At 44.1% G+C, this 15,109-nt stretch overlaps 1 pseudogene across 1 annotated transcript in view; it reads right to left on the bottom strand.

Moving 5' to 3' along the window:
• LOC311135652 (seizure protein 6 homolog) overlaps positions 1–15,109 on the bottom strand; it is a 294,033-nt pseudogene that overhangs the window by 64,783 nt on the left and 214,141 nt on the right. Inside the window, exons 4-5 of the transcript in view lie at positions 12,551–12,746; positions 804–989 (exon numbers count right to left, since the gene is read on the bottom strand). The product of the transcript in view is annotated as a seizure protein 6 homolog (transcript). The remainder of the gene's footprint in view (positions 1–803; positions 990–12,550; positions 12,747–15,109) is intronic.

The raw sequence follows: 15,109 nt of genomic DNA, 5'->3' as shown, positions 1-15,109 counted from the left end.
GCGCACCGGAAATAAATACCCCTTAGTAGCTTGCAAGGAAAACAAGGTAAGCATTACTTTCATTGTAGCTTAATCATATCGATTTAATTGCTTACCATGATTAATTTTTGTAGTAACATTTAATGAACAAATCCATTATAGGAACAGAGTAATATGTAGTGTGGAGCCACAAACAAACTTTTTGGCTCCAAACCAAATGAATCGATGTGCGAGTGCGACCAAATATGTTGTATTTTTTTATGACGACTTATGACAAATATGTGTACCACAGGGCACAGGTGTACTATTAATATATGAACATGTACTATTTCCCCACACTATACAACTATTATGGGAAAAACTCTTTGTGAAGAAGAGTAGGCTAGACATGTTTCTTGCTCAAGTAACACTGGCATGTTTGTTTACAACTGCACTTTTGCCCCTAACCCTGGATTCATATTAACCAGTCTGGATAGCAGGGGATGGGGGTTACAGAGAGAGAATTAAAGTTGCACAGCAGTAAGCCAGACACCTGATAGGCCTACCAAATAGAGCATACAATAAACCCCAATTAACCTCTGGGCAGTGGGTGCCAAATAACACCCAGTCCATTTTAAACAGAGTTTAATTACTTTAATCATTCAGCTGAAATGTTATTTTCCTTAGTTGTCAGCCTCTGTGGTGTTCTCTGAGGGGTTACTATAATTTCTCATTGGTTCTCAGTAAGCAGCTGAATGGATCCTGGGGTTGATGAGCTAAAGTATATGTGTGTGTATGCGTGTGTATTTGGCAGGAAGGAAGCAAGCAGTGTTGTTGGCTCTTACCCAGGCATTTTGGCTCCTTGCCACTCCAGTAAGGTGTGGTGGCATTGCGACAGGCAAGCATGGTGGGGCCTTGCAGCTGGTAGCCAGTCAGACACTGGAAGTAGGCCTCTCCTCCAGCATGGAGGTGAGTCACTGATACCTCCCCGTTGGCTGGCTCCTTAGGGAAGGCACAGCTCAGCACGAAGGCTAGAGGGAGGGAGGGAGAGAGAGAGAGGGATTTAATAATTGATGACCGGTTTGATTTTATTTATCCTTTTGAAATAGTTCACTATGGTATTTCGAAGTGGAATTAGTGATCTTAGTGCTACCATTTCCATTCATTTATACATATACCAATGGACAGTGTAGACACACACACACACACACACACATGTTGTGTATGAAGAATGTGCTGTAATTGGGTCAAGCAGGGCTGTTTTCATCAGTTTTCTACTTGGGTTATAAATATTCCACTCCATCTGCTGCAATTAATTGCAGTTTAAAAGTACATCTGCAAATAGATTGTGACATGTCTGCAATTGCTAATGAGTTTCGGTGTGCTGCAAAGTCTACACACATACAGCTATGGCATGGAGCTTTAGGTTTGGTGTACAGGGTAAAAGTAGAGTTGTAGATCAGTTCCATTTCAGAGCTGGTACTTTAATGTGTTAGTGGAGAGAAGAATTGCCTCTGTGCCAGTTGTCAAAGCGCTGTGAGTCCAGTGCAGCAAGTTGAATGGGCTTCAACTTCCTCTGCATCCCTGTCCTTAAACGAATGGTGCTACATGGGATGTATGGTAGCAATCATTAGTTGGCGTGGATGATGGATTGAGCTAACCATGTCCGTAATGAGCGCTATAAAACAGGCCTCTCTGCCTGTCGGAGCGCAGGCCCATTCTGCTCTGCCTCACTGGTGCAGCATGTGAGGCAGAGCAGAGTGGGCCTGCCTCTCTGAGATTTATGTTCTTGAGGTCCAGTACAGATAACACTAAAACATTGAATTTGTGGAAAATACACCATGGAAGCAAAAATATACTTTTAACAACACTGGACCTACAATAAAATAATGGTGACAGATAGAGGTGTGTAAGGTAAAGCATTAAAATATAAGACATTTAGTAACAACGCCTGTCTCTTGCCTAACTCAGAGATCTACTATACAGATGTAGGATCTTAATTTGATCACCCTGTTGCAAGGGAACCTTCCTGCAATGCATGCATTGTAAAACTTGTAGTGTATTTGAGGTTTAAAAAGGCTTCTGAAGTTTGTAATTTCGACTTAAATGTCAGACTTGATTTTCCCTTACGAAAAATGCATCAACCCCTACAAAAATGTACATTAATTATAATCCACATAATAATTCAAATGTCCTGTTGCTGCAGGATTATTGTCCTGCTGTAGCAACCTGGCTCAAATTAAGATCCTACATCTGTAGGTGTGTTTACACCAAGAATGTGTGGTATCTGACTGTTTCATCTGATTGCTGTTACTAAATAACAACCTTAGTCATTCTTTTGAGGATAACAAAGCTGTTAAATAGCCTCAGTGTCTACAGAGCCTGAAGCACTAGTAGCCAGCTTTGAAAACAGAGAGCAAAGACAAGGACCCTGTGAAGGATCCCAACTGTTTAATATGTCTGACTCAATCCTTTACTCACTAATATGATTTGGAGGAACAGTCGGAATGGTAATAAGCTGTTACGTTGTGTCAACACGCAGGTGGAAACATTTCAAACAAAGCTCTCAGCACAGCTCACACTCCTGCTCTCCTGATGTAGACCAGTCACTACCTCCTCCTTCTGCCCTCCCAGACACGGGAATAAAAGGCTGAACCTGAGAATGCTGAACCTGAGACAACCACTGTGGGGACTGAGTGTGCAGAGACTGAGCACGGGAGCATTAAGCTGTTGATACATAAAACGGTTAAGTATTCCAGAACCCATTCAAACGGTATAATCACCACCTTTTTTATCCCTTTCTTCTCATGGCTGCATATGAAAATGGACATTAAAGATAACAGTTTTACAGCCCTCTGCCGCCCGACACGAGGCATTAAGGAAAAGTACACTTTGGAAGGTAATTTAATTTCAACCCCTCTCCCTCCCTGCCAGAAGACATTTGGATATTAGTGCTGAAAGTAGACAATGCTCTCCCCCAGCAATCAAACTCAATAACACTGACAGAGGCAGGGGTTTTAGTGTCTGTCTATTTACTAAGGATTCACTTTAGCTCTCTTCATGTTGTGTACTATACATCATTGTACATTTTGGCACAATTGTGCAGTGTGGCATACTTTGCATGAAGTCGTTTAGTGTCTTTGATGTACTACATTTGGTTTAAAGTCAGTGTTAAAGTGTGCAGCAACTATGATTTATCTCAGGATGCCCTCATAAACCTGTACATAACTCTCCCGGCTGTAATAGGGTGTTAAATCATCATCTTACCTGGCTGCCTCAGTGGATCAACAACTCAAGGGGGCCAATAGTACACAGAAACATTTGTCACCCAAAGACTATCATTTATTGTTTACATTAATGCTACAGGAACAGCACAGAACTGATAAATAGAAAAGTATTTGTTGCACACTGCATTCAAGAGCTTATACTGTAGATATCTCTCATAGCCTAACAAGACTCTCTGTAAGCGTAGAGAAACAGTGTTTTCATAAATGCTTGTCTCTTGGAATTTGGTTCTGACTTTTTAACAGGACGTTGAAGGCCAAACAAACCACATTTTGTCCTCCAGCTTTTGAACCATTATTAATCAAATACCAATAACATTTCAATAAATACAACTTAAATTACAAACCACCTCCTTAAGAAATGCCTCAGGGTTCGGTGTGCTAGCATAGGTTATCATCAAAAGAACATGCTGATTTCTCCCACACTTACATTTCCACCATTATGAAGCAGCCAGCCAGCCAGTCTTCTATCTCTGGAGGAAATCAATGAGATGCAGAGTGCGAGTCCAGCTGCCCTAGGTCATCCATTTAATTCTTACTTTATCACTGGCTCCACTGAGCCCAGTTATTGCCATTATCCTACCACCATTTCATCTTTGTTGAGCCTGTACAGTGGGGATGCTGCAGGCAGAGACAGTCCCCTAATAATTAAATTACATGCAGCCTCCATTCCATTGTACTTCATTGTAGAGGGCCATAAAGCCTGATTGTTTGCTATTACAAGTAATGGCTTCACAGTGAACACAGACAGGTAGATTAGCTGATGGTGGGGCGTCAGGCAACAGATGCTGAGGTAATGTCCTTGCTTATTCTGTCCGAGAAGAGAGAGAAAATGGGAGGGAAAGAGGAAGGAAACGACTGGAAATGTGGTCCTGCTCTCTGCTGTCAGTGACAGCTGTACTGGGAGTTTGAATGACATCCTATCTCATCAATGACCATTGCCGCTTTATCATTCAAGGGTCAATCGGTATTGATGCACAGAGCCAAAGTGGATAAAGGATTATTACTAGTGGCAGTGGTGGCTAGTTGTAGGTTTGACCACCACTTTGACATTTCACTGAGTAAAATAAGGTCTTGCTAATAAACTTAGTATTGACTTAACCTCTGACCTATTATGGTAGGTTGAATTTGCAATCTGTCATGTATTATGAATTGTATGACCTATTAAGTACAGTAAATCAATGATATTGATGATGAGGATTACAAATCATAACTGATTCATGGCAACTAATCAGCAGTATGACAGGTGGCAGGGCAGCAGGGCAGCCTGTAGGGCAGCAGGGCAGCCTGCATGGCAGCAGAGCAGCAGGGCAGCAGAGCAGCAGGGCAGCCTGCAGGGCAGCCTACGGCATCAGTGGCAATCTCATTTGGTGCTCTGGAGAGACTCACTCTACTCATCAGTCTAGAGTAGACTAACCCTCATTGATGGGACCGGGCCGGCTGCAGTCTAAAGTTATTTCTCCTTAACAGCATTTATTGAGCAGTTGACCGTTGGAATTAAATGTTTAACCCAACCACATAAATATCAATACATCATAGCAGGACTGTGGTGGGGCTCTCTCAGATTGAAACTCTCTTCCCAGGGACAATACTATTGATCTTTGTTTAAGGGTAATGTTTGATCGGAGAACCTGTACAGAGCAAGACTCACATGTACTTAAAATCAGAGTAATTCACCGGACCTTTCACTTAGCCTTCAAGGGCTGTTTCCAGTCTCATGCTGAGGATGGTGAACTACAAGACCACATGTTGTCCCTGGGCATGGAATCAAACTGTATCGGAATCGATCACAGAGTGTTCGCTATGAGACTGTCGTTTAACCCACATCTGTAAAGTGTGTATGCAGTATGTGTATATTGGAGGGCCTTAATAATGTCAGTTGACATTTTGAGTGGATGGCTTTTCTTTGACATGTGAAATATTTGAATCTAATTTGCCATTCCACGCATACTGACTTGGTGGAGGTGATAACTTGTTTTGGCTGGGGTATCCCTCTGCTCTGCAGCCCTCTCCAACCCTCTCCTAAGCACAGACATGGCCAGCCTATTAAGTCTCCTCAATTTTATATGACCAGATGAAAAATGCATCTCTCCAGTTATGAAATGCAGAGAGAATTTTTGGGGCATCAATGTTTGGCCAGTGTTTATCACACTGGGAGTCCTCCCTTCCCATCTGCAGCCTCCAGGGAGCCATGTAGTAGTGGGAAATCAAAAGGCTGATTAAGGAGTTAGAGTAGGAAATGGCTCTGCCCTCCTCTCCCTCCCCTCTGGTGTCACACCAACAGATGCCCCCATTACAGCAGAGGATACACACTGAGAGACACATGGCAGAAACCTCTAGGAATAAGCTGCTGCAGTCCTCATCAGAATCTACAATCAATAATACAGTTATCACCCCCATGCTGAAAGGTGGTAGGATACAGTTGAGTGATTAAGACTTACATGACACGAACCGAACACCTGACCATATGCAGATAAGTTCTAATTCTATTTCAATTATGTATACACTTTTTCTCAATCCAATCCAAGAACCAAGTCTCTACCTGTCTAGACAGTCATTAAATGTCGACCTCAGTATGAGGGATCAGGGAAGTCATAAAGGAATTGCAAAAGGGCTTAGTTTAAGTTTGCTTTCACCAATATGTCAGCCTGAGTGTCCACTATTTCCTGTATCTATTGCACACACACAACATTCTCAACCCTCAGGAGAGTTGAATAAGACTAGACACAAAAACACATCCGCAGGCTGTGACACAGACACATCATCACTCTCCAGTGGTAACTGGGCTGCTACTATTACTACTGCAGCATTCATCAGTGTCATCTCAGCCACAGCCAGGGCCTTCTGCAGACATTAATTACCTAGAGCTGAGATTTATCTCGCTACAGATCTGTCTTATTCTCAACGCTTGTCCCATCACATTTTTAACACCCCATTACAATGGACAAGGTGATTGGGCACACCATGGAGATGAACACAAATCTAAATCCTGATAGCCTTTGAAATTGGCTGGATTTATTTTTGTACGTTTATGTAATGCTTGTGTAGTAACGGTTATAAATAGATTAAAGAGTAGCATTCTAATTGCTCCAAATGTCCTTCATGGACGGAATTTGTGGATGTGCCTAAAATGAGACCTTTAATATAAGGATGATGATGATATCAAGCGTGACAGAGAGAGAAGCTCTGCAGGTACATATTGGAATTGGTTTAATTTAGACAGCTAAATATTTTCTGAAAAGTACCTTTTTCCCTGAGACTGATGATTTCAAATAGCAATTTCAAAGTGTGAAAAGCATTTATCATTCAAATTCAGAGCTGCTGTTCCACATCATTAGCTCTGTATAACTAATGGGACTCCATAAGTTATAATGACTTTATAGGCCCCTATTGTTGCTTTGCCAAGCATAAAAAAAATGTCATGGGCGCAGTGTGAAAGCGTGTCATACTGCCATAGCGTTTGATAACAATTAGAGAGAATTTAATGCCGTGGCATAAAAATTTGACATAATACCTACATCACTGAATGACTTAAACATGTGGTTGCCTTCCGCACCCCCACAGATGCACCCCTATGCTTCAACAGAGTCTGAAAATCCCTGCTTTGAAGATTTGGTGAGGGAGTTCTTTGCTCAGTGTGTGAGGATAAAGTCCAAATTGTTGGGCTCACAGTTGTCTGAGTATAAGGGGGAATTATGATATGCTGCTGGAGCCAGAGAGAGCTGATCAACAGGACACCCTGCATTGTCTGCCCTCATGCAGGATGCTTAACTAACATTATGGGTGAGCGCAAAATAATTTACTGAGCAAGGATTTTGTTAATTGTTGGGTGAGGCTTTACAAAACCAGTCTGTTTACCCTCAGCAGAAAAACAGAAAAAAGATGACTTGTACTTAGAGCAAGGTTTATTATTCAAATTGATGTATTGTTTACTATTCAGTGAGGTGGTGTTAATACAATGCTAATGTTAATACAGACCTGTGATATTTCTCAAATATCCAGTAGGTGATGTTTTTTTGGTACATTATGGATCGCAACTCAGTAGCATGTATTGTACTCAAACTAATTACTTATGAGGTGGTCTCACTCGTCTTTGACCCAAAGTAAAGGTTCTGTTTCTCCAATCCTTTACTGTTGGATCCCCATTCACCTCTCTCTCTTGTGGTCTGTTTGCTCTGAGTCTCCGGGGCATGGCTGCTATTCTCCTATTTCTTTGTGAATTATTGAGAGGCTTGAATCTTTAAAGTTCACCCGCCTCCTCAATAAGCAGTGTTCTGTGCTGCCAGTCCAATGTTCCATATCACCCACTGCTTGATTATTGGTTAATATTCTAAAGAGTGCTTTCTTTCCACAGTGTTCTATATAATCAATGGGACAATGGGAATTCAGCATATTAAAGGCTATACTTTTCAACCTATTTATATATCCAACAATAGATTTCCACCCTACGCCGACGGGGGGTCAAATCACACATGATGAGCAGCAACATTACTGCATTAGCTTCCCTTTCCAAGGTTGCTTGGGATACACAAAGAACATGGCTCATTGTGAGTGATGATGCACAGGACACATTTCACAGGCGGGCTATAACTGATCCATTAGAGGTCTGGTAAAAGCTCTCATCACTCCCCCACTTTGGTCCCTGTCTACCCCCCTCTCCCTGCTCTAACACAGTGTAATGTGGGGCTTATTACCCTGGCAGTGCCAGCACTCAGATAGGCCAAACAAAGACACACAGGACCACTTAGAAACACTGATGAACTATTTCCTAAACGGTAGTTCAGTGGTCACCAACCGGTCGATCGTGATGAACTGGTTGATCTCCAAAGCATTCGTAGTCGATCACCAAACATTTCTGTAAAATACATAAACGATAAAGCCTTGTGTTCCTATTTTTTTTATATAATTTTGCGCTGTTGGCGGTAGGTGCACTTGATTCAGCAGCCCTAGCGCCGGGAAGGCAAAGTGTTCCCATTTTGAACCATTTCATGTGTCTGAAGGTAGAACTCTGCATACCCGGCAGGCCCAGAGAGCAAATCAAGTGCACCTATAGACCTACCGCTGGCCAATCAGAATGCTCAGATCACCGAATGGAAGTATAGAGGTGTCAACAAAAATAAGTGGTTAAATACAGTATGTGTCCAAAAAAACAAAAATATTTCCTGAGCTTTCTTATATCTCCTAGATATAGGACAGACACTTAAAAACCTTATTCCTTTTTTTTTGACTGTTGCATTTATGAATGTGTTATTCAATGCGTTTCCATGGGCTATAGTAGTAAAGGCCAAATTCAATATTTTATCACCCCAAAAAATGATACCTAAAGGGGTCCTAAAATTCAAAATGAAATAGCTAAATGATCCATAGTATGACCATGTCACAACTTCGGCCGAGGCTGCCTCCCCTCCTTGTTCGGGCAGGCTTCGGCATTCGTCGTCACCGGAGTACTAACCACTGCCGCCCCAATCATCATCACAATTGTCTTGTCTCATTATCACACACACTTGGTTCTAATCCCCTAATTAGTCAGTGTATAAGTGTTCCCTCTGCCCCTGTCACGAGTGTCAGTGTAATGCGGTGGATCGAATTCAGGCGCAGGACACAGAACTCAATGAAAACGTATTTTACTAACAAGTAAAGAAACAAATACAAAATACCTCCACACAGGGAGGAGTAAACCCGCTCACCAAACGACACACGAAATGAAATAACAAACACGCACATAACACAATGGGAGCCACCGGGTTAAATAGGGAAGGAGTACTTACACGATGGGAAACAAGTGTGTGACAATCAGACAACAGGTAGAACATAGAAACATAGAACATAGATCGGCAGCAGCTAGTATTCCGGTGACGACGAACGCCGAAGCCTGCCCGAGCAAGGAGGAGGGGCAGCCTCGGCAGAATCCGTGACAGCCCCCTGGTCCTTGTGGGTGAGTGTTTATTGTGAAAGTTAGTGAAGCTCGGTGGAGCTCGTGTATTTTGTTAGACGGGAGTATTTTCCTGTGTGCCTTGTATTTTCCAGTGCACCTGTTTTGTGCCCTGGAGTGTGTTTGACAGTTCTGCGTAAACCTGTATTTTGCTAATTAAAGCCTGTTATTCTGTGATTTATAGTGGGGGGGGGGGGGGAGTATTTAGTCAGCCACCAATTGTGCAAGTTCTCCCACTTATAAAGATGAGAGAGGCCTGTAATTTTCATCTTAGGTACACGTCAACTATGACAGACAAATTGAGACAAAAAAATCCAGAAAATCACATTGTAGGATTTTTAATGAATTTATTTGCAAATTATGGTGGAAAATAAGTATTTGGTCACCTACAAACAAGCAAGATTTCTGGCTCTCACAGACCTGTAACTTCTTCTTTAAGAGGCTCCTCTGTCCTCCACTCGTTACCTGTATTAATGGCACCTGTTTGAACTTGTAATCAGTATAAAAGACAGCTGTCCACAACCTCAAACAGTCACACTCCAAACTCCACTATGGCCAAGACCAAAGAGCTGTCAAAGGACACCAGAAACAAAATTGTAGACCTGCACCAGGCTGGGAAGACTGAATCTGCAATAGGTAAGCAGCTTGGTTTGAAGAAATCAACTGTGGGAGCAATTATTAGGAAATGGAAGACATACAAGACCACTGATAATCTCCCTCGATCTGGGGCTCCACGCAAGATCTCACCCCGTGGGGTCAAAATGATCACAAGAACGGTGAGCAAAAATCCCAGAACCACACGGGGGGACCTAGTGAATGACCTGCAGAGAGCTGGGACCAAAGTAACAAAGCCTACCATCAGTAACACACTACACCGCCAGGGACTCAAATCCTGCAGTGCAGGACGTGTCCCCCTGCTTAAGCCAGTATATGTCCAGGCCAGTCTGAAGTTTGCTAGAGTGCATTTGGATGATCCAGAAGAGGATTGGGAGAATGTCATATGATCAGATGAAACCAAAATAGAACTTTTTGGTAAAAACTCAACTCGTCGTGTTTGGAGGACAAAGAATGCTGAGTTAAATCCAAAGAACACCATACCTACTGTGAAGCATGGGGGTGGAAACATCATGCTTTGGGGCTGTTTTTCTGCAAAGGGACCAGGACGACTGATCCGTGTAAAGGAAAGAATGAATGGGGCCATGTATCGTGAGATTTTGAGTGAAAACCTCCTTCCATCAGCAAGGGCATTGAAGATGAAACGTGGCTGGGTCTTTCAGCATGACAATGATCCCAAACACACCGCCCGGGCAACGAAGGAGTGGCTTCGTAAGAAGCATTTCAAGGTCCTGGAGTGGCCTAGCCAGTCTCCAGATCTCAACCCCATAGAAAATCTTTGGAGGGAGTTGAAAGTCTGTGTTGCCAAGCGACAGCCCCAAAACATCACTGCTCTAGAGGAGATCTGCATGGAGGAATGGGCCAAAATACCAGCAACAGTGTGTGAAAACCTTGTGAAGACTTACAGAAAACATTTTACCTGTGTCATTGCCAACAAAGGGTATATAACAAAGTATTGAGAAACTTTTGTTATTGACCAAATACTTATTTTCCACCATAATTTGCAAATAAATCATTAAAAATCCTACAATGTGATTTTCTGGAGAGAAAAAATTCTCATTTTGTCTGTCATAGTTGACGTGTACCTATGATGAAAATTACAGGCCTCTCTAATCTTTTTAAGTGGGAGAACTTGCACAATTGGTGGCTGACTAAATACTTTTTCTCCCCCACTGTACCTTCCTGCGCCTGACTCCTTCAACACCACCTCATCACAGACCATCTTAAAACAATTCCATATGTTAGCTTTGTACCCCCCCCCAGAGAGGCAAGGGGTGACATTCTATTCGCCAGGCACATCAAAGGCATGTTAGAACGCATAATTTTTCTGCAAGCCTGTCATAGTTCATTAGTTTGCAGAGACAAAAGATTTTGGCTTAATGCTGTGTTGTTTTTTCCCTTCTCCTGGTGTTGTCACATGAAAGGCTGTGGTGTGATGAGGAACAACGGTCCCAACAGCCCTCTATCTGACAGCTCTGTAAATGTATATTAGCACAATACTTATGCCATGTAATTATAACCCTGAAATGACAGCCCTTGTCTTTTTTCAGGCTAACATGAGCAAGCTGTGTTTACTAATGATGAGAGCTATCAGCATAAAGAGCAAGGCGGCTTAACCAAATGCTACTGGAAGGATTTTACCTTGGTACGTCGAACTTTACTACACTTTACTGTAGGCTCGGCCCTAATTTATGTGTTCTCTGTCACCTCGAGTTGCATGGGAAATGGTCCAGGAACAAAGGACAATGCCAAAGGACTAGTCAGCCCTTCCCCTCTGAGGGGCCAAAATGTATCTCTCTGTTACGGTATCCAGAGCACTGAATATTGAATGTGATAGATAGCATACATGGATACTATAGTATTGTTCTATCTAAAACTTGTTCACTGAGGATAACTCTATATGGATGTATTATCTCTGTGGTAACTTGTATCTGTACAGGGTGAACTCTGAATTACTCTATTATGCAAAGCCTTTTTATTGTCTTCGCAGGAATTCTGTCTTATTTATACTGGTCTCATCCCCCACACAAGCCATTAAATGCTGTGACACCCTGTGGAGATTGGGCCTTGGTGGTCAGGTTAAACTGTAAACTTGGTATCGTTTGATTGGTCAAAGGTGGTTGGTCTTGGGTTGAAAGGTTACACCTTCAGATGTTATAAATTCAATTAAATGCCTTTGTTCTCTCTCTTATCCTGTATCCAGTCCATGAGGAAGTTGTATGATCAATTCTCATTTCCTAGGCTACTAGGCCTCTAGTAAGCATCTATTTATTCATGCTTTGTATTGTAAGTTAACATTAGGATCTACTGTATATGCTTGAAATAATGCCATGGAATGCTTGTAAATGCTCGTAACTTAAGCTTTATGCCTTGTATGTGAATCCATTCATTGTACAATGTTAATTAAATATCTGCCTTTGATATAGACAATTCTTAGACCAATTCTTGCTAGTCAACGTCAACTCGTTGCCTAATGCTTGCTTGTATATTTTAATTATATTTATGGAGTCAGATAAACATTTTAATAGGCTAATTGCTTAGTCTTATTACAAGTCACATGTGATGTATATATAATATACTGTATATTCACATATGAAATAATACTGCCCACTACATTACCACATTATTTTAGATACAATTTTATTGTGCATTGGGTGTACAGCAGGTGTGAATCAAAATTGAGTAATTGATAGGGAGGAGACCTGTGTTTAGTGTTGAGTCATGATGTGTGTGGTCATGTGGTTCTGTGTTGTGACCTCACCTTGGTAACGCAGCAGCAGCAGGGAGCCGGAGCGGGGCTGCTGGTCACTGCGGTAAAGGATGGAGATTTGATTGCTCCAGCTGCGCACCACCAGACCCCTCATCAGGATGGTCTCATTGGCCAGGATGGACGGCTCCCGTCCCCCCATGTCTTCTACCGTCACCACCTCCCCCTCCGACAGGCTCATGTTCAGCACCTGCAAACACACGCACACAAACCACCAGTCAGTCAGATGTTGCATTTGGTCACATTGGATGATGTTTTCAAAATACTTGATGATGTTGGGAAAAGTGTCTGTTTCTTTGCTTCACAAGCTACAGCTGTCGACAGTCCAGGAGACAAACGAGTCAGGCGGCAGGTAGCTTAGTGGTTAAGAGTGTTGTAACCGAAAGGTCGCTGGTTCTAATCCCCGAGCCGACTAGGTGAAAAATCTGTCGATGTGCCCTTGAGCAAGGCACTTAACCCTGATTGCTCCTGTAAGTCGCTCTGGATAAGAGCGTCTGTTAAATGACTAAAATTTTCAAATGTAAAATACTCATTACCACACAGCATAATGGGACACTGCATGAATGGTTCATGTCCAGCTTGACATTTAGTTGAGGTTTAATACAATATATCATCAGAAATACTGTCATCTACAGTGGCTTGCGAAGGTATTCACCCCCCTTGGCATTTTTCCTATTTTGTTGCCTTACAACCTGGAATTAAAATGGATTTTTTGGGGGTTTGTATCATTTGATTTACACAACATGCCTACCACTTTGAAGATGCAAAATATTTTTTATTGTGAAACTGTCACGCCCTGACCTTGAGAGCCTTGTTTTCTCTAGTTGGTTTGGTCAGGGTGTGAATTCTAGATGTTGTATTTCTATGTTGGACGGGTGTGGTTCCCAATCAGAGGCAGCTGTCGATCGTTGTCTCTGATTGGGGATCATACTTAGGTAGCCATTTTGCCTATCTTAGTTGTGGGATCTTGTTTCTGATTCTGTTTCGGCTTGTTCAGTTGCTTTTGTTATTTTGTCAGGTGTTATTTAATAAATAAAACATGTACGCATACCACGCTGCACCTTGGTCCGATCCTTTATACAACGAACGTGACAGAAGATCCCACCACCAACGGACCAAGCAGCGTGGCCAGGAGGAGCAGACACCCTGGACACAGGTGGGGAAGACATTTTGGACAAGGGAGGAGATATTAGCCGGTAAAGGATCCTGGGCGAAGGAAGAAGGCAGGAGAGGATCAATGGCGACGCCGACGGTGCCGACTGCGAAGGAAGCACGAGAGGCAGCCCCAATGATTTTTTTTTGGGGGGGGGCACACGGAGCGGAAGGAGGCCCTGAAAGGGCTGACTGTGGAGGAAGAGGAGGCCGCTATTATATGGCCCTCCAAGACATGCAGCTCAGCACTCTGAGAGAGGAGATAACTACCTTAAGGGGGCTGTTAGCTAAGAGAGAGCAGGAGAGCTCCCTTCAGAGGGAGGCGCTGCAGGAGGCCCACAGGGAGAAGGAGTCAGTGGATGCACGGAGAGAGGAGCTGGCTAGGCAACAGGAGGAGCTGAGAGAGGAGTTTACCCTACAGCAAAAGAGAACGCAGTCCTTAGAGCAGAGGCTGGCGGAGCCAGGTTTCAGAGAAGAGCCAACTCCCCGCACTCGCGTTAAGGAGCGTGGGACCATACAGGCACCCTGTTATGCTGTGATACGCACTGTATCTCCAGTGCGCATTCACAGCCCAGTGCGCTTGGTGCCCACGCCCCGCTCTTGCCGGGCTAAAATGAGTGTTCAGCGAGGACGGGTTGTGCCTGCTTCTCGCACTAAACCAGTGGTGCGTGTCGCCAGTCCTGTACGGCCCGTGCCTGCTCCTCGCACCAAACCAGTGGTGCGTGTCTCCAGCCCGGCGCGCTCCGTACCTGCTCCTCGCACCAAACCAGTGGTGCGTGTCCCCAGCCTGGTACGTCCCGTGCCTGCTCCTCGCACTAAACCAGTGGTGCGTGTCTCCAGTCCTGTACGGCCCGTACCTGCTCCTCGCACCAGACCAGTGGTGCGTGTCTCCAGTCCGGTGCGGCCTGTTCCAGCGCCACGCACCAGATCTCCAGCGAGGGTCCTCTGCTCCACTCCGGTGCCAGAGGAGTCCGCTCCACCGGTGCCTAGTCCAGCCCCGGTCAGCTGCTCCAGTCCGGAGCCAGAGCAGTCCGTTCCACCGGTGCCTAATCCAACTCCAGTCAGCCGCTCCACTCCAGTGCCAGAGTAGTCCGCTCCACTGGTGCCTAGTCCAGCTCCGGTTAGCTGCTTCACTCCAGTGCCAGAGCAGTCCGCTCCACCGGTGCCCAGTCCAGCTCCGGTTATTTGCTCCCTACCAGAGCCGGGGAAGTCCACTTCACCGGTGCCCAGTTCGGGTCCGGTCGTCTACTCTTCCTCCATGCCGGAGCGATCTGCTCCACTGGGGAACCAGACGTCAACCCCTCTCCAGGAACAGGGTCTCCCACACCAGGGTCCAGACAGGGCTTGGTGCATCGCGAGAGGACTGCCGGGCCGGAACCAGATGTCGGCCTCTCTCCAGGG

Source organism: Coregonus lavaretus (assembly GCF_964263955.1).
Source record: "Coregonus lavaretus genome assembly, chromosome: 10".
Classification (NCBI taxonomy): Eukaryota; Metazoa; Chordata; class Actinopteri; order Salmoniformes; family Salmonidae; genus Coregonus; species Coregonus lavaretus.
This window is presented reverse-complemented; position numbering and strand designations above follow the sequence as displayed.